Source organism: Canis aureus, chromosome 37 (genome assembly GCF_053574225.1).
Source record: "Canis aureus isolate CA01 chromosome 37, VMU_Caureus_v.1.0, whole genome shotgun sequence".
NCBI lineage: Eukaryota > Metazoa > Chordata > Mammalia > Carnivora > Canidae > Canis > Canis aureus.
In genome coordinates, this window is record NC_135647.1 from 14,203,436 (window position 1) to 14,231,064 (window position 27,629).

General features: G+C 40.9%; 1 protein-coding gene across 7 annotated transcripts in view; it reads right to left on the bottom strand.

Moving 5' to 3' along the window:
* The window catches only part of PHACTR1 (phosphatase and actin regulator 1), a 562,807-nt gene that overhangs the window by 296,540 nt on the left and 238,638 nt on the right, over positions 1-27,629 (bottom strand). The window contains exon 1 of one of the 7 annotated variants that reach the window (XM_077886030.1): positions 11,148-11,382. The exons of 5 other annotated variants lie outside the window; for them this stretch is intronic. The gene's annotated coding sequence lies outside the window, so the exon portion shown is untranslated. Of the gene's footprint in view, positions 1-10,697; positions 10,821-11,147; positions 11,383-27,629 lie in introns of those variants that run through there. One more of the 7 variants, XM_077886032.1, reaches the window with a different exon arrangement.

Here is a 27,629-nt window from a genome sequence, read left to right on the forward strand (position 1 = left end):
TTGAAAGATGGTTTCGGGTGTTTGTTGAATCAAACAAACATGGCTTCACTTTTCCCAGTTCCCTTTTACGCTACAGCAGTTTAAGAAGAGGACAAAGATTTCTCTGGGTTTGCTGTACCCTTTATTCCCGAATTACCAGATCTCTATACCAATGCAGACTTTATTCACCTAAGAGTTACTTAGAGCTGAATGAGGACATAGGACAGCTACCAGATGCATTGCAACTCTCTCTTTTGACTTCAGAATCATTCAAAAGGTTTCTTTTTAATTCATAAAGGAACGTTTTCATACTTGGGTTATTTCAAAGAATAGAAAGTCCCTTGTAGGTGAACTCTTTCCTGCTTGCATGCAGAGATTCAAGCTAACCGTTCTTGCAACCACTGGCATTTGAACTCTGTGGGCATAGGTGTTTTGATGAAATACCACAGCTCTGGAGAGTCCCTTCTGTGTGGCCAGAAAGAATGCTCACCTTCTAGACATTTTGAAGGGGCTTTGCAAAGGAGGAGGGAGCCTAAGATCCTGATGGGAATTTTTTCCTATCATGAGTGTGTTTTTGAATATAATAAATAGCTCTGGCACTTTTTAGAAGAGACCCCCTCTGTGTTTGGAAACTATTCCTTCCCCAGGAACAGTACTGCTGGGAGTCCTGTGGAAATAATGCTTAATATCTAAGTGTCAAGGGAATATTTAATTTCTTAATATCTCCGGGACATAGACATAGACATAGCCTCAGGGATATGGATTTGGGAAACTTAGAGACTTCATATCTTTAAAAAAAAGTTAAAAGATAATTGATATCTGAGATGAAATGCAAAACATGTCTTTTTATGTCAGGTTATCCAAATCTAATACACAAATAGCATAATCATGTTTTCCTATATTAAGGAGCACATCTGTCAATAAACCATAAGTCTATTAATGTGAAATGCAGAAGTGATTAGGAAAATAATTGTTGCTAAGTGACATTTATTACATTCTTAGAAACCTTGAAATCCTAACTTTTTACAATATATCACAAACTAATTCAATGTAACATGTTCAGTTCCTGCAGCTATTAAATAACTTTTTGAGAGAGAGAGAGAACACACATCTGAGGGTGGGGAGAGGCAGAGGGAGAGAGAGAATCTTAAGCAGGTTCTATGCCCAGCACAGAGCCTGTGGGGCTCAATCTCACGACCCTGAGACCCTGACCTGAGCCAAAATCAAGAGTCAGATGCTTAACCAACTGAGCCACCCAGGTGCCCCAGCTATTAAATGATTTTAGTTAATCCTTTGAACATTGAGAAAGAAAAAAGAAAAGAAAAGAAACCTAAGGGCTAGGAGAGAAAACAACATTCCTGTGGGACAGAAGAATTTGAACAAAAACACAAAGATAGGAAAATGTGGTGAAAAGAGAAAACATTGTAAAAATACAATTAAAAACAAGAGACTAGAGAACAAGACAGAGTATTGCTAACACTAATGCCTGTCTTCCTCCGAGATCTCAAACTCCAAAGTTTCTTTCTGTTATTGTAACCTCCGGGGTCACTCTGCCTGGGTTTGAATTTCCTGTTTTGTGTATAAGCAAGGTGCCCGTCAGCAAGTTACTTTACCTCTGAGCCTCACTCTCCTCATCTGTAAAATGGGCATCATAGTGACTGTCTGGGGGCTGTTGTAAGGATTCAATGAGATTACTCGGGTAGAGTCTCACAACAGCACTTGGAATATATGAGTGCTCAGAAAATAACAACTGGCATTTCTCTTCTCAAACCCCAGTCCTTAAGCCCAGCTGAACCTGCTGGTTACCCTTCCTGTAAACTTTGGCCTCTGAGTCATCTTCTCCTCCTGACTTCAGTCTTTCTGGACCCTACTCCTCTTTGCCTTCCATGTGCAATCACACCAAGTCCTGTTGATTATACTTCCTAAACCATTTGTAATTTATCTTCTCTCCACCATTCTTCATTTTCATCGCTATCACCTGATCCAGACCCTTGTTATGTCATTACAAATGTATGTGATCACATGATGACATGCGAGTCTGGCAGACTGGGTTTGTGCCTGCTGTTTGGCTTTGGGCAAGGCCCTTGTCTCTCCTAGTCTTAGCTTACTCCTCTGTGGAAAGGAGAGTACTATAGGATTCCTGATATTCAAGTAGCCTTCTTCAATAAAGTCACTGTGAACATTGAAGTAGTGAATACAGAACCATTGCTCCTTGGGGAAATATATGGTAAGGTTCCCATGAGCCTCTAGTCACAATGTTTTCACCAACTAACCTACTGATACCTTGTCTTATGTGTGTTTCTGTTTAAAGACATCTTATTTTAGTATATATTATTGACTCCTTAACCTTGAAGTTGGCCAAAAGCACTATAACTCATTCTTGAACGAAGCTTATCTAACACACATATTTCCTCTGTAAGCACGCCGCAGCCCTCTTGTGCTCGAGAACACCAGAGAACACTTCAGCACTACACTGGGGGACCATTTTAAATGGCAAAATCGCCAATAAAAAGCAAAATCACCAACAAAAAGCCAAAAAAAATGTGAAAATCACGAGACTAAATAGACCCTGAAAACAACACGTGTTTACAGTTTGAGAGCTGGGACAAATGGCGAGCACCACCTTCTTCGATTTCAGTTGGGAATGTACGTGTGGCGCAAAAGTTTTTGCAGCTCTGCTCATGTCCATGAATGAGTATGAGAGCGTCATGAGTATTGATCTTGGGTCTACAAATAAATTTTAGTGAATAAGTGAATGTGCAAATACAGAACCTGTGAATAATGAAGATCAAGTCTATTTGTACCTACCTCCCAGGTCTGCTGGGCAAGTTAAAAGCAATCGTCTACGGGACATGTTCAACAACTACTAGGCACTCAACAGGTAAGAGCTAGTTGTTGTTAGTATTATTGTTATCATTATCATTATTATTAACCATTGTTTGGTTCTGGGCTCCTGCAAGAACACTGTAACTGACTGTCTCACTCACCTCTCTCTCCATTCACTGTTAAGCTTCCACCAGAATGTGTATTTCAGAAGGAACACATACTGTTGTCCTTCTCTGCTTGACATCCAAGTTCTTTCCAATGCATGTACAACTGGTTGCTTTCTTTTCACCTGCTCCTCCAACAAAACTGGCCTGCTCACTTGCCTTGTGTATGATTTTGTTTCCCACTCATTCCATTTCCTCTCTTGGGAATGTCCCCGTTCTCCTCCTCCCCCTCTATACTGAAATAGACCTATTCATCCCTCAAGACCTTTATTAATGGGATCCCTGGGTGGCTCAGCGGTTTAGCACCTGCCTTTGGCCCAGGGCATGATCCTGGAGTCTCGGGATCAAGTCCCACATCAGGCTCCCAACATAGAGCCTGCTTCTCCCTCTGCCTGTGTCTCTGCCTCTCTCTCTCTCTCTCATGAATAAATAAATAAAATCTTTAAAAAAAAAAAAAAGGAATCACACTCCAATTTTTAAAAAAAGACCTTTATTAAAAACATTCCTAAAGCCCTCACTAGCTAGAATTATCTCCCTTTTTTTTCAACTTCAATAACTATTTTTTTCCATTCTCATGAAGCTGTCATCTTTTGTATCTTCATAAAACTTTTACGTACATGTTTTTTTCTCTAAATACAGTAGATCTGATTCATCTTTTCTTCCCCTGCAAAACCCTTTGTACAACATTTTGTTTTTAGTTCAGTAGACAGTAAGTGCTTACTGGTTAAATACAATGACAACAACAACAACAAAACCCCAAGGTAGTGATTTCTTTGCTTTATCCAAGACAAAACAAAACAAGAATCCTACATTTTTACTTTGGGAAGTTCTATATGTGAGCAAACCAACTTATGTAAGAGTTCCTAATTTATGTTCCTAATTTATCTGAAAGCCAAAGGGAACCAGTATTAGCTTTCTTAAAGTCCGATGGCTTGTTCCTGAGTATGTGTCCTTAAACCTTTTCAGGCTCTGGGTCCTTTTTTGGGCAAGTCATGAACCTTTGAATCAGTGCTAAGTAATCCAGGCTCTGACATATTCTGAATTACATCATAGTTTCAAGAGCCTCTTTATAATAACCCAGATGAGAGTACCTGATACTTGTAGAGAACATTGCACCCAACCAGCTTGAAGGTTGGGCAGACTAATTTAGTGTACTAACACATGTTTCTTCCCCTGCCTTTGAAATGGATCCTGTTAGAAGGAGAAAACTAAGAATGTAGTGCATTCTTTGTGCCGAGACAATATGAAGAGCAGGCTCAGAAGGTATGATTGTGATGCTCAGGGAATTTCCTTGGGCATGGAAGCATACCTTATTTTTATTTTATTTATTTATTTATTTTAAAAATATTTTATTTATTTGACAGAGAGACAGCAAGATAGCACAAGCAGGGGGAGCAGCAGAGGGAGAGAGAGAGAAGTCGACTCTCTGCTAAGCAGTGAGCCTGATGCAGGGTTCAATCTCAGGACCCCAGGACCATGACCTAAGCCAAAGGCAGATGCTTAACCAACTGAGCCACCAGGGCACCCCAGCGTACCTTATTTTTAATGCAAAAGGACACAACACAACAGGGTGTTTTACAAATTACTAAACTTGTGCTTCTTTGTTTCTTCCAATATAATTTTCCACCACTATCCATTGTTTTAAAAAGAAAAAAAAAGAAAGAAAGAAAATCAGGGTATGCTTTATTTGCATGATCTCCTCATGTTTCCTGTTTGGATATACCGGGGATGTGCCCCAACTAGAGTGTGCAAATTGTCCCCTAAAAGCATGGTTATGAGCAGTAAGGAGCAACAGCATGCTCAGGCAGTGAGCATGCTCACTCTTATCTGCAAACACCTGCAAATCACCTGCTTCCCCTCTTGAGCCTGTGAATTGAGAATAGGTATCAGTTCCCCTGTGCTTCTCATATTTGTGGGGACACCTCAGCTGTGAGCTGGACCCCATATCTCTTTCTCTGAAATAAAAAATCTGACATTTTAAAAGAAAGTGATGTGTAAATATCACAAAAAACCTTCCTCTCTACTCACAAATTTTGTTTCAGGAATGAATAAATGTGTGTGTGTGCACATATGTGTATGTATGTGTATTTCAGGTAACCATGTCCTTGAATGTTACTGTTCACACTGTGAACAAGGAGAGCTGGAGACCAACTGAAGAAATGGGGAAAAGTATGCACAATCACACTAAGCATAGCAGGACCCCAGATGGTGGGATCAACATTTGACTTCCTTGAAGAGAGAGAATATTGAAAGGAAGTGCGAAATTAGGCAGTGAAATGCCACAATCCTTTTGACCTCAAAGGAGCATCTAATTCCAAACAATGTTAAATCCATCTTCTAAGAACAGCTGTCACCATAGAGATGCAACCACCACAGGGACTAGTCTACTAGTTCTTTGACAGACCACCTGGGAGGAAGTCAGAAAACAAGCTCCTCACTCCCCCCTCTTAGTTGAAATACACCAGGAAGTCAAGCTCCTCTTCAATCTTGGGCCTGTTCTACCATACTACTTTCCATGATGTCTCTTCATCGCAGTTTGGAGATTTCATTGTTCCTTTATGGAGATAACATTTTCCTTTAGGGACCTGATAGATTTCTAGAACAAGAACATATCTTTTAATGAGCTTTTTTTTGTTGTTGTTGTTGTTTTTAAAGATTTTGTTTATTTATTTGACAGAAAGAGCGAAAGTACAAACAGGGGGAATGGCAGAGGGAGAGGGAGAAGCAGGCTCCCTGATGAGCAGAGAGCCCAATGAAGGGCTGAATCTAGATCAGGACCTGAGCGGAAGGCAAACGCTTAACCTACTGATCCACCTAGGCACCCCTTATTTAGCTTTCTTTTTTTTTTTTTTTTAAGATTTTATTTATTTATTCATGAGAGACACGGAGAGAGACAGAGACATAGGCCGAGGGAGAAGCAGGCTCCCTGCGGGGAGCTCAATGTGGGACTCGATCCCAGGACCCCACAATCACGACCTGAGCCAAAGGTGTCCCTTAATGAGCTTTCTTAATTGATAGATATTATGGGCTGAATTGTGCTCTCCCTCAATCCATATGTTGAAGCCCTAACCCCCAGTACCTCAGAATGGGACTGTATTTGGAGACAGGGCCTACAGGGAGGTAATCAAAGTTAAATGAGGTCATACATGTGGAGCTCAAACCCAATTTGACTGGTGTCCTTCTAAGAAGAGGAAAGACACCAGGGGTGTGTACCCACGGTGGACAAGCACACACACATACAAGAGCACAGAGAGAAGGCAGTCATCTTCAAGCCGAGGAGAGAGGGCTCAGGAGAAACCAATTATGCCAATACCATGATCTTGGACTTACAGGCTCCAGAGCTATCAGAAAATAAGTTTCTTTTTTAAAAAAATATTTTATTTATTTATCCATGAGAGATACAGAGAGAGAGAGAGGCAGAGACACAGGCATAGGGAGAAGCAGGCTCCATGCAGGGAGCCCAATGTGGGACTCGATCCCGGAACCCTGGGATCACACCCTGAGCCGAAGGCAGACGCTCACCCACTGAGCCATCCAGGCGTCCCAGAAAATAAGTTTCTTAGACTAAGTGCTTAGGCCACTGAGTCTGAGGTATTGTGTTACGGCTGCCCTAGCAAACTAATACAGTAGTTATCAGTTATTCACTAAGCTATTACCAATAGCTTACCCAAAGTGAGTTTCTTCTCTATTACTAAGAAGAAAATCCTAGGTTGTTTTTTTTTTAAAGGATTTATTATTTTAGAGAGTGAGAATGAGCATGTACATGCAGAGAAAGGGCAGAGGGAGAGAGAGAATCTTAAGCAGATTCCCCCCTTGAGTATGAAGCCCAACATGGAGCTCAATCTCACAATCCAGAGATCACAACTGAGCAAAATCAAGAGTCAGATGCTTAACCAACTGAGCAACCCAGGTGCCCTGAAAATCCTGGGTTTTTTTTTTTTTTTTTTTTTTTTAGTAATACACATATTCCTTCTTTTTTGTCAGTTTTTAAAAATACTAAATAGTTATTAAAACCTGTGGACAGGGCAGTCCCAGTGGCCCAGTGGTTTAGCACTGCCTTTGGCCCAGGGTATGATCCTGGAGACTCAGAATCGAGTCCCACGTCAGGCTCCCTGCATGGAGCCCACTTCTCCCTCTGCCTGTGTATTTGCCTCTCTCTCTCTATGTCTCTCATGAGTAAATAAATAAAATCTTAAAAAAAAAAAAAAAAAAAAAAACTATGGACAGCCCCAGCTAAAGTTCAAGTTTTCAACACTGTTGAGGGAATACTGCTAATCTCTGGTTTTGACACAGTCTCTTAATTGTGTCCCTCAGTAACCCTGGGAGCAGGGTAGGGATTATTTTTGCATTTTATCAATGAGGATGTTTGATCCAGCCTACAGAGCTGAATTTATAACCTCTCTCTCTGTGGTTTCTCCCATATTCTGCTTCTTCTTCTTATTCCTTAGCATTATCGTATTTCCAAATTAGGGTGTTTTCACATTTCAAAATTTGCTTCTTTATTTTTGAATCTTGTGTCTTACTCCTCTGTTATTCTATTGGATTTTGTTTCTGTTTCTCTTGATTTTAGACTTTTGTGTTGTCTTTGTGGTGCATTGCTTAAAAGAAGACACTCTACACCATTCTTCACTCTCCCATTGTGTGCGTGGGGTGGGTGAGGGGGATGGATTTTTATTTAGTTTCTTTGAGAAGCCTAGGCTACTCCTAGAGCACCTTTTACAAAATCCTTCTCTTAGCATCTCCCTGTAAATATGGATTCAGAATTCTACAGGAAGCAGAATACCCATGGAATGCAAAAATCAAGGCTTTTTGACATCTTCATCCTTTAGATTAATTATATGCCTGTCTTTGGACTTTATAGCATATGATCGGGAGTTTGCTTAATGGCAGGCATTAAATCCCATGTTAAGAGACTGCAAGAAAAAAACAGAAGCTGAGCCCATAAGGGGCTTGTACAGGGTATCAGATTTTATACTGACCCCACTGGAGGCCTGGAGTCATGATCACAATCAACCTACTGCATGAGCTGGCCACATGGGTGACACCTGGAGGGGTTCTGAGCCCAACAATCCTGAACCCAGCAGAGCCACAACTAACACAGGCTGAAGCAGGGAAAACTAAGTCTGTTGCACCAAACTCCAGCCATGGGAAGGTGTTTGGAGTAGAAACAAGGGCTACTTTGTCTTTGCTGCTCACCCTCCTGCCCTGGTGTGGTCCCCAGTGAGATTATCAGGAATAGAGTGATCCAGGGAGTAGGGTGTAGTGATTCTGGAGACAAATATTCCTCCCCCCACCTTTATGCTGCCACTGATGTGCTCTATGGCTTAATCCAGTTCAATAGTCTCTTCTGTGCAATACATGAGGCAATGATGCCTCATCACGCAGAGGAACAGATATGCAAATAACTTCATTCCAGAACATTCTGAGGATCCCAAATTTGTTCTAAAGTTGCACATTATTCCTTCTGGGATTTTAAAAGGAAAAAAAATGACCTGGCTCTTCAACTATTTCATGGTCATTAAATAGCACATCATAACAATAATTATAGCAGATATTATTTATTAGATGTTACTTATGCCAGAATTGTACTAAGTGCTGTTCTACTTATACATCATTTTATTCACTTCCCATACAACCTATGAGGTAAGCACTGTTACTATTTAATTTTACAGATGAAAAAACAAGCTTAGGGGGCATCTGGGTGGCTCAGTTGGTTAAGCATCTGCCTTTGGCTCAGGTCATGATCCCAGGGTCTTGGGATTGAGCCCTGCGTTGGGCTCCCTGCTTCTGTCTCTCCCTCTGCCTGCTGCTGCTGCTCCCCCTGCCTGTGTTCTCTCTCTCTCTGTCAAATAAATAACATCTTTTTAAAAAAGAGAGAGAGAGAAAGAAAAAAATCATAGAAAGTCAAGAAGCTTGCTTGACATCACTCAATAGGTCAAAGAATTAGAACGCAGACCCAAGTCAGCCTGAACACAAAAGACTTATGCTTTTAAACAAGGTGTCTACATTTCTATGAGAACCAGATTTTCAAAAGCCTTCCTATCTCATACCTTCTGACGAGCTGTCACATGAACTATTGAACTGTCCCAGAAATGGACATCCACACTTGATATATTGGTATCCAAACTGCATTTCCCAGATTGTGCCTCACACTGAAAGTAACACAAAAACCCTTTGTAAAAACCACAAGTCCTGTTTCTTGGGGTGGAAAATGTGGGCACTACGATTTAGGCAGATTACCAAATTTTAGTGAATTGGAGTGCAAGGCAATGCACTCAGAAGTAAAACTAGTCAGAGTACCATGTTATCTTCTGTGATCTGAAAGGCACGGGTGGATCTTCTGGTGTCTGGAGGTCCTCCTTACGAATCTCATTCCTCATGATATTATTGAAGTGTAGAAATGCAGATTTTCCATTGGTTTCAAATGATGGAAATGTGGATAAAAAGACCGACCTCGCTGTGCTGACATTAATTATTTAAGCAGTGCTTTCTCCAGGGACTGCCATGGCCTGCAGATGGGGTGTGGGGGGGGCTCCATGAGCTGTTCTCTTATATTATGAACATTTACAATATGACATTTCTCTATATTCCAAATGTGGGCTTTAATTAGCAACCTCACTATGCCTTTGGGTTCTGTTGTCATCATTTAGTTGTGTTTGTTGAGCACGGAAGAGATAGGGGTGATGGGGCCGTAGTAAAGAGAGGACTCTAGAAATTCATGATCCGCAAAATATTTCTGTTCCCAAATGTGGCCCATGGTCTCAAAGATTTAACAACCACCGAGTAAAGATCATTTTTATTGTGAAATCCAAACATCCTCTCACGGGGATCATTGTACCACTCAAAAGAGCTGTTTATATTAGACACCTTCAGCTCAGGTAATTTACCAAAAACAGGAAGTTAGATGGGGAAGGGGTACCGGGCAGCAAAAAAATTGAATAACTCTTCATAGACCTCCTTTACAGCACGTTTTCTCTTTGGCTCTAACATCACCATATTTTGTTTAGAGCACCTCGGTGTGGCCAAAAAAGAAAAGTCATTAGAGAGGAAGTCTTGGAAACTAACGCCTAGACTATTTCTCGAGGTCCCTAGGAGTCCCCAAGAAAAAGAATCCATCGTAGCGTTCTCACTCAAGCCCAGTGGGCTGGTATCCATTGCCCTATTGATTTTTATCATCATGCCTCAAACCTCAAAATGCCACGGCCCGAGATGGGATCTCACCAAACCTGTACTTATCCTTCAATTTTCCGGTCATCTTTCTCTTTTCTCATGCACAACTTCTCCAGGCTCCCACTTCCCCCCAAATAACAACTGCTGACCCGGTTTTTCCTTTCCTGTCTCTTTAAGTCAGAAACTTCCTGAGGTTCCCAAGTGCTGCCCGCCTCCGCGGAGGCTAGGCCCAGCCTCCACCGACTGCAGTGAGATTTGCAAGTGAATCCCCTGATCTGAACAACAGCGTCGGGCCAGTTTCCCATCAACGTCTTGTGACTTCCAGGCACCCACCTCCCAAACGCCAGTGGGCTCCAAGACATCCTATGAACCGGCTCCAAAGACAGAGAGACCAAACCAGTCCACACTGGCAGCTCCAAAAGGGGAAAACCTAAAAACCACGAAATCCAACTAACGAATACACGAAAGGCGATAAAATCATTTAAAACTCAAAACGCAAAAAAAAAAAAAAAAAAAAAAAGTAAATAAATAAATAAAAATAAAACTCAAAACGCCTACCTTACAGATTTCCCAAAGCTCTTTGCTCGTGCAAGGATCCTCCCCTCTGGGTCTGTTTTCTGGTTTCCTAATAGCTGCGCTTTCTCAGCCCAGCAACAGCCTCAAGTGTCAGGCTCTGGAATACACATGCTGCACCCACCCAGGCAGCCCTTGGGTGCCAGGCAGCCCCTTGCCTTCCTTCCCAGCCCTGGGCCAGCCCATGCCAAATCCCTGACTGTTGATCAACTCCTCCATAGGGCAGAATGGGGGGGGCAAGGGAGCCCCCAGGGGCTGGGGACCGATTCCACCCACCGTGGGCCGGCTGGCCACCCATCTGGGTGGGAGGGACCCCCGTATCCCTTTGCTAACCTTCAGACCCCTCCGGAGCTGTCGGGCCTCGCTCCGACCCCCCCCCCCACCAAGTTGGCAGGTTGCCCCTGGCTGTCGGGCTCGCAGGGGGATGCCTCTTACCTTCGCAAAGCCCCAGCTCTTAAAAGCCTGGCTGGAGTCTCCAAGGAGTCATGCGTTTTCCTGGACATTGGAGGCAACCAATTCCAGAAGCAGGGAACATTTCGAAATGAAACAGAAAGTAACCCGGTGATCCAGCCGGACCCCCGGACCTGCACTTGGCCCTCGCAGCAGCCTCTGCGGGGGAGGCTGCGACCGGCCCAGCCCGCCCAGCTGTTTCAGCCGCGAGCGCATTCAGAGAAAACTGCAGCTTGCAAGTCTGGAACTCACGGCCTGGGCTTTTTATTTTACTTTTTTTTTTTATTTTTTAAGTATTTGTTGAGCTCTTTAACATGCAGTTTGTCTCCTTCTGCAGGGAATTACTCAGTGAGCCTGTCACCTGACTCACAGCAGCTCCATTATATAATTCAGACCCTGCTATTTGAGTTCTGATCAGAAACTCCCCTCCTGTCCCCCCATCTACCTCCCCCACCCCCTGGAGTGAAAGGAGAGGCCCAGAGGGAGATGCTGGGAAGACCACTGTCCTTTTTTGAAACTTCCTTGGGGGTGAGGGGCGTGCTACAGTTTTGCAGGGCATTTTTATTTCCCTTTGGTTTGATTCTTCTGGGGTAGAGGACCTCCTAAATGCCAATGCTGAGTTAGCAGAGATTTCTGAACGTGTACCATCTCAAGATGTAAGTGTAGCACTTTCCTTGATTTTCTTTTAGGGTGGCTGTAGATGTGATACATTAACTGAAGGAGTTTTCAAATGATAGAGTGCATAGATTTATAACACCTGTGCAAAGGAGCTCTAAAACCTGGAGTCAAAAAATAAAAATAAATGAATAAATGAATAAATAAATAAATAAATAAATAAATAAATAAAATAAATAAAAAAAAAAAAATAAAACCTGGAGCGTTTCTACTTTTGCCACATATCTAAGTTCCCTGAAATGCCAAAGGGATATATTGGGTTGAGGGGTCTTTAGCCAATCCCCCTCCTCTCACCTGCACTTGATCATCATAAACCCTCCCCAGTGCCCCCCCCCAAAAAAAGCATAACATCCAACCAAAAGGCAGAGGCTTGCTATGCAAGTACCTCTTAAAAGCCAATTCCCCCAGCCTCTACTTCCCACCAAATTGAAATCTTTAAGGCAAATCTCTCTGGATAATTTGAAGCCAGCACTGTCTTGGGTGAAAGTGATAAGAATTGTCTCAATCTACCCCAATTTTCCTTTCTTAGCCGCTGTGTCATCTCTGAGATACTTATTGGGGGACCGATATGTTAAAGTATAGAATGGGCCCGTGAATAAATGGCTTTTTAAGAAACTCAGATGGCACAAATAAGCATAACAGTGAAAGCATCATGCAACATGATGATCGGCATAAAAAACTCCAGCCTCTTGGCTCTGTCCATATCAAAGCCAGGCTGACCAGTATGCAGAGGGGGCTCTGTCCACAGAGGGGGCTCTGGGCTCCCAGTCTTCTCTCAGCGAGTGGAGTCTTGTTGCTGAATGTGTTAAGTACCTAAAAAAGACTGTTAAAGTTTATGGGAACAAATATTAATATTGATCACCATCCTTTGGTTTCTCCTTCTGCACCCCTCACCCATATCCACCAAAGAAAACTACCTTGTCCTTCCTACCTGCCTCAGCTTTGGACATAATATTAGATACCATTACTATATTGAACTGTGTTGACATTATACTGATACTGTGCCCTAAGTATAACTTTCAGTGTCCATTGTAAGTGTCTGTCCACACATCTGAAGCTGGCACGGGATCATTATTACCCTTCTTATACAGACCCAAAGAAGCCAGTGACACAGGCAGGAATTACAAGTCAGGTTTCCTACTTGCAGCACTCAGTTTTGCAAAGACCAGCTACACATGAAAAAAAAAAGTGTAAATCTGAATGACAGATTGATGTCTGTTTATTTCACCCCCTCTAGGTGTAGTAAATACAGTATGTTGCCACAGTTGCTATGGTAACTACTTCTGTCTTAAGGAAAATAAGGATACATAGTAAGATAATAGAAAGCATCAGGTTTTTCTATTTACTGGTGAGACTCTCCCCAGTAACGAGAAGACAAGCGATAATACAAAATGTACCCTTGGCCCGTATATAACCATTAAATATTGATGCCACAAAAATTGAATTTCCTAGATCAGCGCCTTTGGTAGAAATACAATGTGAGCCATATATGTAATTTAAAACTTTCTAGTTGTTGCATTAAAAATTAGTAGTTAATTTTGGTAATATATTTTATTTAATCTAATACATCTAAAATATTATTTCAACATGTAATCAATAGAAAATTATTCACAAATTATTTTGTATTCTTTTCTTCATACTAAATCTCTGAAATCTGATATGAATTATATGTATTTTGCACCTATATCACATCTCAATTATGAGTAGCCATGTTTCAGGTGCTCAATAGCCACATGTGGCCATACCTAGTCACTTTGGATGGTCCCACTTCAGACTGTATTTGGTCATGTGGGGCTCGGAATTTGAGTAGTATTTGTCTATCCCTACTTGAAACTTTTGGAAAGATAAATTGCATTCATTTGGTTCTAGCTTTATGGCATAAATCAAGTGGTGTTCTCTAGGCGGAGCAAGAAAATATCAAATAAGCTTGGAATTGAAATATTTTTGGGTTCCTGGGTGGCTCAATCAGTTAAGTGTCTGCCTTCAGCTCAGGTTATGGTCCTGGGATGGAGCCCCACATCGGGCTCCCTGCTCAGTGGGGAGTCTGCTTCTCCCTCTGTCTCTGCCCCACCCCTACCTTGTGCTCTCTCTCTCTCAAATAAGTAAAATCTTTACATTTTTTTTAAATTAAAAAAATGATATTAAAGGTTTCAGTTTTTTTTTTTTCATATCCCTCACCAGAGGATAGGAAAAATTTTAAAAATAAATCTCAGGTTTATAAAAAATTCCCTTGTTGGGTTGCCTCAATTACCAGTTAGGGACCTTTGAGTCATGTTTCGCTGCATTTTCTATTATCTCCCTCTGCTCTTTGGAGCCCTTCCAACAGACCACTCAGTCTGTAGAATCTACCTGTCATCTCTTCTCCAATTCCAGGACCTCTGCAATATCCCAGAAGATCCCAAGAGCCTCTGCCTGGGCTTCCTGCCTCCATTCTCTACCCACTCTGGTCCAGTTTCTATCTTGCCTCTAGTTTGAGCACCCGGTGAAAGCAGACATTTAATCATGTAGCTTCTCAGCTTAAAACCTTTAATAGCAACCTGCTACCTTCCACATAAAATTCATACTCCTAGCTGTGATATCTAGGTAATCAGGTAATCATAAGCTGGCCTTCAGGGAACTTTCTGGCTCATCTCCTGGCTGTACTTTCTTTGATTTTACCATGGTCTGCATTCTTGACTGCGCCGTGATTTCCATGACAACATGCCTTTGTTTAGTCTGTTCCCTCTGCCTGGAATGTCCTATCTTAAAATGCCTACCCCTTACCAAACAGTAAAATTCTTTGAGCCTAGCTCCAGTATTTACTGTAGGTTTTCTTAATCTTATAGTCGAAATTAGCAGCCCCCTCAACTATGTTATCATTCTACTTTTATAAATAGATGTGTACAACATTTATCACAGTCTATTGTAATTATGTGACACGCTAGACAAGTGTTTCCTCAAGGAGAGGAACCACATACTGTTTACCTTTGAATTCACTTTGGAACATAGTAGGATCTCGATAAATGCTGGAGGAATTCCAATGCCTTTCCCTTTCCATTTCCCCCTCCTTATTGTCTAACCACTTGTTACATCATCACCATCATCACCACCACCATCATTACATAGCAGCCAATGTGGATTAGCACTACTATGTATCAGGCACTGTGCTAAGCATTTTACATACATTGCATTTAAGTTCAACCACAAATCTGCAAGCACAAATCTGGGACTTCTCAATTTTCAATAGCTGTGGGATCTTGAATACCATTTCCTTCTTTCAACAAGTGTTTTGAGGTACTCTTTTTTTTCAAGTTTTTATTTAAATTCTAGCTAGTTAATATAGATGGTAATATTAGTTTCAGGTGTGTAATTTAGGCTTCATCATTTACATACAACCTGGTGCTCATCACAACAAATGCCCTGCTGAATCCTTATCACCTATTTCTGCCTCCCCTCTCCTCCAGCAATCCCCGGTTTGTTCTCTACAATTAAGAGTCTGTTTCATGGTTTGCCTCTCTCTTTTCTTCCCTCCCCATATTCATTTGTTTTGTTTCTTAAATTCCACATATAAGTGACCTTATGTGGTATTTGTCTTTCTCTGATGGACTTGTTTCACTTAGCATAATGTCTGGATCCATCCTCATCCCTGCAAATGGCAAGATTTCATTACTTTTGATGGCTAAGTAATATTCCATTATATATATATATATAAATATATACATATATATGTGTACACACACACACACACACACACACACACACCATGTCTTTCTTATCCACTTATTAGTTGATGGACATTTGGGTTCTTTCCATAATTGGGATATTGTAGATAATGCTGCTATAAACACCAGGACGCATGTATCATTTGAAGATAATTCTTATAAACACCATTTATGAGAGGTTGATGTGCAGTTATGACTCCAAAGAATGTAGAATCGCATACTTGCTTGTTAATTTATTTATTAACAAGCTAATGCTTGTGTCTTGTCTTATAGTTTATTGTCTCTATCTGTTTAATGCTTTTAATTCTTAATGGGTTGGGAAAACAGGAAGCCTAACTTAATAGTATTTTGTACAGGGCAAGAATATGACATATTTGAGGAAGGGCTGAGAAACCCTGTTACGTGGACATCACAGATGTGACAGTTTTTTTTTTTTTTTTTTTTTTTTGCTTTTTTAAAAAAGATTTTATTTATTTATTTATTCATGAGAGACACACAGAGAGAGGCAGAGACCTAAGCAGAGGGAGAAGCAGGCTCCTTGTGGAGAGCCAGATGAGGGACTTGATCCCAGGACCCTAGGATCATGACCTGAGCCAAAGGCAGATGCTCAACCAGTGAGCCACCCAGGTGCACTGACATTTAGTTTTGTTGGTTGGAATCATTTTTGGCCTTATTTCTGGCTCTCCAGTCATTTCCACATAATTCAGTTTAGTAGGGCTTTAAAAAGTGGAAGGACCAACACCAAATGGCAGTGAGGGTGTGGAACCACAAGAACTCTCATTCGTTGCTGTAGGAATGCCAAACAGCCATTTTGGAAGACAGTTTGATGGTTTCTTACAAAATAAACTCTTGACATAGAATCCAGCAATTGCACCCATTGGTATTTACCTCAATGGATTGAAAGTTTTGTCCACACAAAAACCTGCACGTGGATGTTTATAGCAGGTTTATTCATAATTGCCAGAACTTAAACACAAACAAGACGTCCTTCAGGAAGTGCATGGATAAATAAACTTGGTACATCCAGATGACAGAAAATTATTTAGCCTAAAAAGAAATGAGCTCTGAATGGGGCATGTGGATGGCTCAGTTGGTTAAGCATTGGACTTTTTTTTTTTTTAAGATTTTATTTATTCAGAAAGAGAGAGAGAGGCAGAAAGAGAAGCAGGCTCCATGCAGGGAGCCCGAGGTGGGACTCGATCCTGGGTCTCCAGGATCACACCCCAGGCTGCAGGCAGCGCTAAACCACTGCACCACGGGAGCTGCCCAGCATCAGACTTTTTATTTTGGCTCAGGTCATGATCTCAGGGATTTGGGATTGAGCCTCAAAATGGGTTCTGCTCAACGTGGAGTCTGCTTCTGCTCCTCTCCCTTGCTTGTGCTGTTTGTCGGTCTGTCTGTCTCTCTCTCTCTTAAATAAATAAATAAAATCTTCAAAATCTTTGCAAAAACAAACAAAAAACACAACCAAACAAAAAAAGAAATGAGCTATGAAGCTATGAAAAGAGATAGAGGAGATTTAAGTGTCTATTACTAAATAAAAGGAGCCAATTTGAAAAGGCTCCGTCCTGTATGATTCCAACTATATGACATTTTGGAAAAGGTAAAAACCATGGTGACAGTAAAAAGATTAGTGGTTGTCAAGGGCTAGGGAGGGTGTGTGTGTGTGTGTGTGTGTGGCAGGAATGAATAGATGGAACATAGATTTTTGTGGCAGTGAAACGACTCCGTATGATGCTACAATGGTGGATACATCTCATCATACATTTGTCCAAACCCATAGAGTGTATAACACTGAGAGTGAACCTTTATGTAAACTACAGACTTTGGGCAATAATGATGTGTCAATGTAGTTATTGTAGTAACACATCAGTGGTGATTCATCAGTTGAAACAAATGTAACTCTGATGCCAGATGCTGATAATGGGGAGGCTGTGGGTATGTGTGGGAGGGAAGGAGATATATGGGAACTTTCTGTATTTGCTGCTCAATTTTGCTGTGGACCTAAAACTGCCCTAAAAAATAAATTGGGGCACCTGGATGGCTCAGTCAGTTAAGTGTCTGCCTTCAGCTCAGGTCATGATCCTAAGGTCCTGGGATGGAGCCCCCGCTCAGTGGGGAGCTACTTCTCCCTCTCCCTTTGCCCTTCCCCTGCTCATGCTCTCTTTCTCTCTCTTTTTCAAATAAGTAAATAAAATCCTTAAAAAAGTAAACAAAATTTAAAAATAAAAAATAAAGTCTAATTAAGAAAGAAAAACAGAGGGGCCAAGGAATGGCTCCTCATGGGTGCCCAGCAATTGTGCTCACTGGGTTCTATTGTTTTTCCATCACATTTTCAGCTACTCAAGTTTATTAATCGTTTTCTTTATTTTGTTTCCACAACACCACTAAATAAATGATAGTGCATGTACTAAGGGATTAATAAATTCTTGTTTAAATGAAATGAAGAGAAAATACACTTGTGCTTCAAATAATAAATACATATTTCCACCTACATAAGCAGCATAATAGCCTTCATGTCAACACAAAGCTATTACTGATGAAGTTTCTGGAGACTCTGGAGCCTGGGACAGCCTCAGACTTGGAGGATGGTTGTGCTAGAAGTTCTGACCCGGGGCTGGAAGAGTGACTGAGTCTTAGGAAAATTTAACCTGTTCATGGACTCAATCCTGGAAGTATTTTGTATGCCCCCAGCTGTCAGCCCTTACCACCACCTGCTGGATTTACAACACACTGCATGCAGCAGGGTTGCCTCTGCAGGGTGGGGTACTGAGAGCCTCAATTTCCTCATCTATAAAGAGTAGATGAGAATATTGCAGGTTGTTGTGCATGCTTCAGGAGATCATGTCTATGATCAGCTATTGGCTAATGTCTGTGTCAATTAATGTAAAGGTTTATTTTTAACATTTTTTAAGATTTATTTATTTGAGAGAGAGCATGTGTGAGTAGGGGGAGGGGAGAGGGAGAAGGGAGAGAATCTCAAGCAGACTCCTTGCTAAGCGCACAGCCTGACTCGGGGCTCAATCTCAAGACCCTGAGATCATGTCCTGAGCTGAAATCAAGAGTTGAGTGCTCAACCAACTGCACCAGCCAAGTGCCCTTATTCTTAATATTAAGTATAATTAGATATGACATGATAATAACAAAATACTAGAGATGGCACTGGGGAGCTCGAGAGATGGCGGTGCCCACGGGAACGCCTCTTCTTCTACCTCATTTACCTTCTTTCTACCCAACTTGAGGTTGACCCACATTCTGAGCAGATTGACTTCCCCAACCTCTGCTTCCTTGCTTCCTTCTTTCTTTTTGCATCCCTCCCTCCTTCTCTCTTCATTGTCCTTCTTCCTCCTTCACTCTTCTCTTTTCTCTCCTTTCCGCTGATTATTTTTTTTTTCCGCTGATTATTTTTTAAATGCGTTGTTTTTAGTTGCCTTATGTGTTTCTTGGGGTATGGAGTTATAGCTTGTGATGAGCACCAGGTGTTGCATGGAAGTGTTGAATCACTACACTATGCACCTGAAATTAATATTACACTGTATATTAACTACCAGAATTAGAATAAAATAAAGAGAAATTATGACTAAAAACATAAAATAAAACAAGTTTGTTTTGTCCCTTGCTATTCTTGGCTAACTAAGACTCTTTGGTTTTGTTTGTTTGTTTGTTTGTTTGTTTGTTTTTACTAAGACTCTTTGTATCGGGTTCTTCTTGCCAAAGCCATATTAAGCTCACCACGGTTGCTAAACTTAGACCAACCTGTTTCTTGGAAGGTCCACGATACCATAAACAAGAAAGGTATGAGGTCAAAGGATTCTTGTTCAGAGCAAAGGGGGCTGTTTCACACAGGACTTCCCAGAAGGCAGGCAGAGCCTGACAAGAAAAAGATCGGAGGCCTCCAGCATAATCTATAACAGAGCAGTTAATAACTCACTCTCTGCCAAGTCAGAACGACTGCCAATCTCCGAAGCCATTTTTCAAATTGTCTTTTGGCCAGCTCAGCATAACGTCTATATGACAGCTTTGGGAGAAAACAGAAAAAGGCAGTTTCCCAGAGGGCAGGTGGTTTTGATGCTTCTTTTAATTCTCTCCAAAGCACCATGTGGAAGTTATGTGATGACATGCATCCAAAAAGGATTGATACCCAAGAAAAACAACAGAAGGGAGGGAGATACACCGTGGACTGCATAATGGGGTAAATGAGTGAGGTTTTAAAAGGTGGAGGATACAGTAGGGAGAGACCTGGGATTGGATTTTAGTTCTGGTGCCCACTAACTGGGGAAAGCTAGTTAGCCTCTGCTTCTTCCTCTGAACAATGCTGATAATCATAGATCAAGGGTAAGTTGGAGGTGGTGTTGGTAAAGCATCTGTCAAGTGGCCTGGTGTGTAGCAGGTGCTGAATGACATTGGCCAGGTACATTTCTGAGTTTCTGTTTCTTCGACTCTAAAATGGAAAGAGATTACAATGCCCCCTTTCTAAAGTTCCTTGGAGTAAGCTAAATGAGGCTTCCAGCAAATGATTAAGTACTGAGTGTGGATATTTTCCCTCTTACCCATCCCAAAGCCTCTACATGGCAGATTACAGTTTCTAAAGTTGGACACAGCTGTCTTCCATCCCACCTACTCTTTAGAACCTTGCCACTTCCCGATCAGGGGGTGGAATCTGATTCCTCTTCCTATGAATCTGGGTGGAGGGGAGAGCTTAGAGCATGCTTGTAGTCAGTGTGGTGGAAATAATTCTAGGTCATAAAGGACAAGTTAGCTTCCATCTTACTAATTGGAATATTTACTCTTGAAGCATTTAGCTGGCAAATGAACAACTGACTTCCCTGCAGCTGCCATCCTATGAGGAAGCCCAACATAGCCCAGATGGAGATACCATAGAGAGAGTTCCCAGATGCTCCATCCCCAGCCCCCATAGTCATTACCTGACTGGAACCTTATCAGAGACTAGAACCAGAATCACCCAGCCGAGCCCTTCCTGAATTCCTGATCCATGTCAATGAAATGTTGATGTTGAACATGCAATAAAACCTAACTGGAATGGAAATATGACCTATATTATATTCTCCTATGGCACAACAGTATTGGGTTTAAAGCTCAGGCTCTGGAATTGGGGAGGACCAGGGTTTAAATGGACCCTGTTATTTAGCTTTGGATCTTTACTAAGTCCATGTCTAAAAAAGTGATAAAAATTAGGACTAAGTTATAGGATTATTGTCAGGAGAAAGGAGGTGGTTCTGGTTAAGTACTTAGCATTAAAACTGACACAGGGTAGACAAATCTTAGATATTCTTTGTCATCACCTCTACCACCAATGCCAACACCATCACCAGAAACCCTATGGTAATCATTAAGATGGGGTTTGCTCCCAAGGCATTATGGCTGACTGGCATGCACTCCTTTCTTTTTATAATTACACTTCCTTCCATTTAGCCAACTTTCTTTTCAACTCATACTTTGTACAACTACACTTCTCAACCTTCATGCTAATGTTACAGTCACAAGGAATTGCTTCAAACCATCTAGTCAATCTTAGCTGCATTGGACAGCTTACCCACAATTGGCGATCACTTTATCCTCAATGTTCTTTTTTTTTTTTTTTTTTTACCCTTAATGTTCTTAACTGTCATAGTCATCGTTGCTACTAATGGCCAAATATTCTGGAGCAGGAGATCTGTTTTGACCAAGAACTATCTATCCCTATTCAGGTCAGACTTTAAGTACCTATAATGAGCCAACAGAAGAAAAAAAAAATTAAGGTCCAAAAAGAGAAGGTATATTGAAATCAGCATGATAATTTGCTTAATCACTCATATATTCATACATTCATTTGGTCATTCAACAGATAGTTATTAACAGCTTACCATGTGCCGGAGTCTGGACATGCAAACATAAACAAAGCAGATGTAATGTCTGTCCTCATGAAGTGTTCAGACTGGTGGAAAGGAATTGGCTTTGTCATTAAATAACCTAGAGTTTGAATCTGACTCTATCACTTGCTACATATTGAATTTGCTTAAACTTTTTCTGAGCCTCATCCTTTTCTTAGGTTCATTGTGAGGTTTAAATGAATTGGCAGAGAATGCGTACCTTGTTATCTGGCAATGCGTATGTCTGTCCTAAAGGTCATATAATTGGTAGGTTCTGCAGTCAGGATAGAAACCCAGGCATGTCTGGCTTGCATGTTTGTGGTTTTAAAAGAATTTTCTAATTACATCTATTTTGATATTCCTCCTTCATTAATTTATCACTCATTCAAAAATTGGGAAAAAAAAAAGTTTTTCCATGTCTTTTTTTTTTTTTTACCATGCCTTTTTATCTTTCTTCTGCAGAACCTGATGCAGTAAGCATCAACTGATATGAAAGTCACAAGGCAACCAGTCTTGTCACAGAAAAAGTAACAGGAATAGTTATGTTTCTTCAGGTTATACTTGGGAAGCTGGAATAAAGTGTTGGGTTATGAAGGATGTCTTAAAAATTTTTTTTATTGGAATAGAATTGACATACAATGTTATTTTGGCTTTAGGTGTACAACAGGGATTTGAGAATTCTATGTGTTACTCAGTGCAGTGAGTGTAGTTACCATCTGCCACCATACGACGTCATCACAGTATTACTGACTCTATTCCTTATGCGGTACTTTTCATCCCAGTGACTTCTTTATTTTATAATTGAAAGTTCTCCTTTCACCTGCTTCACCCATCCCCTCACCTATCTCCCCTCTGGCAACTACCAGTTTGTTCTCTGTATTTGTGATTGTTTCTGTTTTTGTTGTTTGTTGGCTTTGTTGTTTACATTCCACATATGTGTGAAATCATACTGTATTTGTCTTTCTCTGTCTGACTTACTTCACTTAGTATAATATCCTCCAGGTCCATCCTGATCTAAACTGCGCAGCCCTAGTCAGCATCCAACCAGAAAGAGCTACTCTGGCCATGTGGTAATTTATGGGCATAATTTATTTAAAAGTTTGGAAATATTACAAAATTTCTTAATCATCTAGGGGACTTCCATTAAAAATCCACCAGGTTACAGTACTGTATGCAAAGCCTTTTCAAACCTCTGAGCCCTCTATTATGTTGGACATCATGTTGCAATTCTTCTCTTGACGTCCACAGCCCCACTTACTTCTAAGCTACTTTAAAAAAATAAGCAACTCACCAGACAATGCACTTTCCTTATTCTCTGTCTTTTGCACCATTTATCAGTATATTCTCTTCAGAATATTGGTTTTAGGAAATGCTCTACTGAAAAATGGAGGTGTAGTCAATGGTTGTGGGTAATCCTGTTTACTGATAACCCCTTTCCCCTTCGAGGTTACGTTAGCATTTCAAATGCTCTAAGAAGTCCTGCAACAAATAAACCTGGCTAGCTTAGCTTAACCCAATATTTTCTAAACATTGGACTCCTCTTTTTCTGAAAGCTCTTAGGAACTAGAGTTTATTAACTAGAGTTTGAGAAACGCTGATATATTCAAATCTTCTTCATCATTCATTCTTCATTTCCCCATTATTCATTTGCTTGCCAAATATGTATTTAACACCATGCCAGACACTGGAGAATGAACAGGAAGGACAATGAAAGGTGGGTATAGTACCTGTGGTCATGAAGCTTATCATCTTGCCTGAGGGCAGATAATTAAACATGCTACAAACACAGAATGTGGTAAGAGCTGTTGTAAGGGAAATAGAATTGTGGCACTGCATAGGGGTGGGACTTGAACAGTCTGGGGGAATGATTTGGGAGGGCTTCCTGGAAGAAGCGGCTTTATTTTTTTTTAATATTTTATTTATTTATTCATGAGACACACACACAGAGAGAGAGAGAGAGAGAGAGAGAGAGAGAGAGAGGCAAAGACACAGGCAGAGGGAGAAGCAGGCCCCACGCAGGGAGCCCGATGTGGGACTCGATTCTGGGTCTCCAGGATCATGCCCCCAGCTGAAGGCAGCACCAAACCGCTGAGCCACCAGGGCTGCCCAAGAAGTGGCTTTATATGAGAACCTAAAGGTGATGTGGGAAATAGCCAGATGGAAATCAGGGGCAGAAATGGAAAGTGTGATGCAGGCAGGGTCAACTGCTTATGTAAAGGTCCCCAAATCAGAGAGGGCCTGAGCTGCCTGAGTGACCAGAAACAGTCTTAACTCAAAGGCCACCATGAAGTCTTTGATATCCCTTTCATCACCATTTCCTGAATCTTCCTCTGTCCTCTAACCACATCTAGCTGATAAACATTTGTTGAATTGCTATTTCCTTTATGATAATGTGATCACAGATATGATCTGTTGAAGCACAGAGATACACATATATATACACACACACACACACCCCATCCCCAACACTCCTAAATTCAAAATAAAGGAGATTTTTTTTTTTAAGATTTTATTTATTTATTTGAGAGAGAGAGCGCAAGCAGGGGGAGCAGCATGCAGAGGGAGAGGGAGAAGTAGACTCCCTGCTGAGCAGGGAGCCCAGTGAAGGGCTTTATCCCAGGATCCTGGGATCATGACCTGAGCCAAAGGCACTCAATGGACTGAGTCACCCAGGTGCCCCCAAAATAAAGGATAATTTTTAAAAGAGGTTTATTGCTAAAAATGTATATGGATGTTCTTTTATTAATTTTATTTCCAAATTTATTTTTTAATTAAAAAATTAAATATAGATATGTAATTGTGAATGGTGAAGTGACACTCTTAATTAACTCCATTGTTGTTTAATCCTCTTTAACATGTTTTCCAATATCAGGCAGGTTGCTTTTGTGACCTAGCAAAGAGAGAGGTAAAAGTGTAATTGGGCAGATTGAATAAGATGCTTAGAATCAAGCGTACCTAAAAGCCAAGAGATTAGACCCAGCATCTCTCTCTGCAGCTGCCATACTGGAATTCCAGACTGCTCTCATCTCCTTGGTTCTCAGACACACAGTAATTCCTGCCTTTCTGTCTATGGCTGCCACCTGGTAATAAAAAAAGAACCATCCCTTTTGTCATCTGTAGAACAGAGGGTAATGTCTCTTAATTAACGAAAGGAAGTGGTGCAATGTAGTGAGAATATTGCAATTGTTTCCAATTAATCCCACATGCAGTTTGGCAAACTTAATAACGCATAAAATGACCTAGGATCTAAATATGGAGAACAATCATCTTTTATCATTTTCCTATTGTTCCAGCAAAAACAAGAAAATTCAAAGGCTTGATGCATAAAAGGTCTACAGATTTATAGTATCATAAATTCTTAAATATAATTGAAAATAGAAATGTACACATGCCTCTCAGATCTTCTGAACCCCCAAATGTTTTATAACCTCTGCAAGTCATCACACATTGACTGGTGTCGATTCAACCACAGTGGAGAAATTATTGGATTAGATACACCATTTGTCACTCAAGCAGACCATCATGGTCTTGGAAAAACAGGAATTAATTAATTAATTTCATCAGACAGTAGCATATCTAGATTCTTTGAGGATAGAGCATGTGCCTTGTGCATTCATCAACCCCTACAGATAAATGCCTCATGAAATGTCTTGCCGCAGATCCATTATACTTTCTTTTTTTTTAAAGTGCAAATGGGGGTTGGGTGGGGGGAGTGCCCAATGCGGGGCTTTATCTCACAACCCTGAGATCATGACCTGAGCCAAAATCAAGGTCGGACAACTGACTGAGACACTCAGTTACCCCAATGTTTTCTTTTAAGTTGGGATAAAATGCATATAACATAAAATTCAGCATTTTACCCATCCAAAGTGTATAATTCAGTGACATTTAGTACTTTCATGATTTTGTACAACCATCACCATCATCTAGCTCCATCATATTTTCATCAACCAAAAAGGAAATCACCGTACCCAGTCACTCTTTGTTTCCTCCTCCCTACCAGCCCCTGACCACCACTTGTCTGCTTTTTGTCTCTATGGGTTTCCATATTTTGGAAGTTTAATATAAACAGAATTGCATAATATGTGGCCTTTTGTGTCTGGCTTCTTTCCCTTTGTATAATTTTTTCAGGATTCGGCCATATTATAGTTGTAATAGTACTTCATTCCTTTTTATGGGTGAACAATATTCCACTACATACTGCATTTTGTTTATTCATCACTTGATGGACATCTGGGGTCTTTTCACTTTCTGGCCATTGTAAATAATGTTGCTATAAACATTCCTGTATAAGTTTTTATTTGAACACTCATTTTCAATTCTTTTGGGTAGCTACCTAACTGTAGACTTGTAGGTGCATGTATACTCTTTTTAAAATTGAATATTATCAGGATTCTGCAAAGATTGAATGTATTTGCTGAAATGCCTTAATGAAAATGCTATTAAGCCCTGAGATGTGCTTGCTTATCTCACAATGAGTCAGGAAAATTTGTGTGGGGTCGCTCCTCTCTCCATTAGTTCTGAGGCTACTTTCTTCAGCAGATCTTTGTTGCTAAACACTTGAGCACTGGAGTAGGATTATGTGAGTTTCAATACCAAGCCTGGCATTTTTCAAGGTGTGATCTTAAAATTAGTTGCTTAACTTCTAAAAGTTTCATTGTTTATAAATGGGGGAACTACCTGTAATGACAACATAGGGTTGTGGTTACTTTCAAGAGGATAATATATCTAAAAGACTTACTATATCAGTTGGCTAATAAATGCTCAAGAAATTTAAACCTGGATTGTATTTATACATCCTGGTATCCCTGTGGTGTTTAAGTAGTGCCGTGCTGGGCACATAAAAGTCACTTAATTAGAACTGAATATGTAACATGTTTAATGGGAATTGCCTTTGGTCATTTTGGAGTTTATGAATCTCTCTTTCTTCCTTCCTTCCTCCCTCCCTCCCTCTCTCCCTTCCTTCCTATTTTGTGTTAGAATGTTTCATTTCCTAAAGGGTGAGCAACAGATGGAATTTGACTTTGGAGATCCAGTGTCCATGAATATGGGAAGAGTTCCCCTCATGGGCGTTCTCATTTAATCACTTTGTGGGTGACGTTAGTTATGGGCAGCATAGGTGAGTTCATGAATCTGGTGTTCCCTGCTCAAATTTGTGTATACCTTGTTGAGGAACTTCTCCAAAAGGAAACATCCAAAAACTCTGAGTGTATTAGAAAATTTATGTTTATTAATTTAGGTCCATCTGTGGCATTCTGATTGCAAACCCTATGCCATTTATAATGCCCTATAACAGTTCAGTCTACTTTGCGTGGTTTTTTATGCCAGCTACAAACATCAGATTATATATACCTTGGCTGTGTACTTGTTTCTGGTTTATAATCTGCTCTCAGTTCTCTTAATGCCGCATCCCTGACTCACACCTGCTGTGAAATACATCCATATTTCACAACTCTACAGCTTCCCAAAATCCCAGCGTTAAACTTGAAGGAATTTTAGCTCCCATCCCCTTCCAGTGAAAGATCCAGGTTCAAGTGGAGAGATAGGAGGTCGTGAGAGAGGGAATGGCATCCAGTGGTGAGCTTTTCATGCCGAGAAAGATTTTAGAACATGTGTTTGTTGCCAGACTAGCCCTCTATCTCTTTTTTTCTTTCTGTCAGCCTTCAGGTGCTATGGTTTCTACTTGCTACTGTTCCCCATTGTAATATTCAGGGAAGACCCTTCCTCTACTTCACAGAGATGATTTATGTCATAAGAAATGGTCATAAAGAGTACCCCATGCAATGGGCCAAGTGACAGAGATGATATGGAAGTTGGCTAATTATCATGCACCTATCACTAATTTGCTACTACTCTGGGGGGTGCTTTCTTTTTTTAAAGATTTTATTTATTTATTCATGAGAGACACAGAGAGAGAGGCAGAGACACAGGCAGAGGGAGACACAGGCTCCCTGCGAGGAGACCATTGTGAGACTCGATCCCAAGATCACGACCTGAGCCAGAGGCAGATGCTCAACCACTAAGCTACTCAGGCATCCCCTGGGGGTACTTCCTTAAGGGGCATTTACTGCTGATCTGGTTTAGTTTTTTCCCCAGCCAAAGGTTTATCCAAAAGGACTGGTGCCCAAGATTTTCTGTAGGTGGACTGGCATGGGAAGTCGCCTTGGCCATGAACCTCACCAGTAGCAAATGATTGCTCACATGGAATTGGTGTTATAGGG